This window comes from Schistocerca cancellata, chromosome 6, assembly GCF_023864275.1.
Source record: "Schistocerca cancellata isolate TAMUIC-IGC-003103 chromosome 6, iqSchCanc2.1, whole genome shotgun sequence".
NCBI lineage: Eukaryota > Metazoa > Arthropoda > Insecta > Orthoptera > Acrididae > Schistocerca > Schistocerca cancellata.
Window position 1 is genome coordinate 555,999,695 of NC_064631.1, and position 918 is coordinate 556,000,612.

Genomic DNA, 918 nt, shown 5'->3' on the forward strand with positions numbered 1-918 from the left:
TAAAACACTTTTGTGAGATCTCCCTGCAGTTGGAACATCTCATCCATTAGGCTACCTGATCACGCCTACACGCATAAATCAAACTTCCATTTACACTGATGTGTCCAGCTACGATTTACGAACATTGAAATCAGAGTTTCTCGCACGCAGTATATGGGACTAGCTCCTCTAGGGGAACGGAGTCGGTAGTGGCCCATGGGTTACTCTGCCACTAAGGGATGTATAAATGAAACCCATTAAATTCACTGAAATAAGATTAAGACCGAGCGAGGTAGCGTAGTGGTCAGCATACTGCACTCGCATTCGGAAGGACGGCGGTTCAAACCCGCCTTAGGCCATTCTGATTTAGGTTTTCCGTGAGGTCCTTACATCGCTTCAGGAAAATTCCGGGATGGTTCCTTTGAAAGTGCACGACCGACTTCTTTTCCCATCCTCCCCTAATCCGATGGGATCGATGATATCGCTGTTTGGACCTCTCGCCCAAATCAACCAACAGAAATTAATTTTGAATTGTTAGTCGAATTCTCATTAAACTGTAGTATGCTCACTAATGGCAATTTTATTGATGTGACGTAATAACACGATCGCCAACCTAAAGTGGAAAATTTATTCCAGAAACCAAGCGGGTGCGATCGAATTTACGTTCAGGTAATAATCAGTAACACGCGTGTGGGCGACGTCGGTCATTAGTCAAGCGACAGCTAAGTTGTCAAATCCAAGTTAACAGACAAAACTTCAGTCGTCTTTCAACAAAGTATGGACAAAATTAGACGTGAATGAAATACTGCATTATGTGATGCGGAAATAATGACGCAGCGTAAACTCACTGAAATCTTTACTGTTACTAATTTTGATTACTAACAAATCTTTCCAGATAATTACATTTCACTCTGAAGAATATTACAGTTAATAATCGTG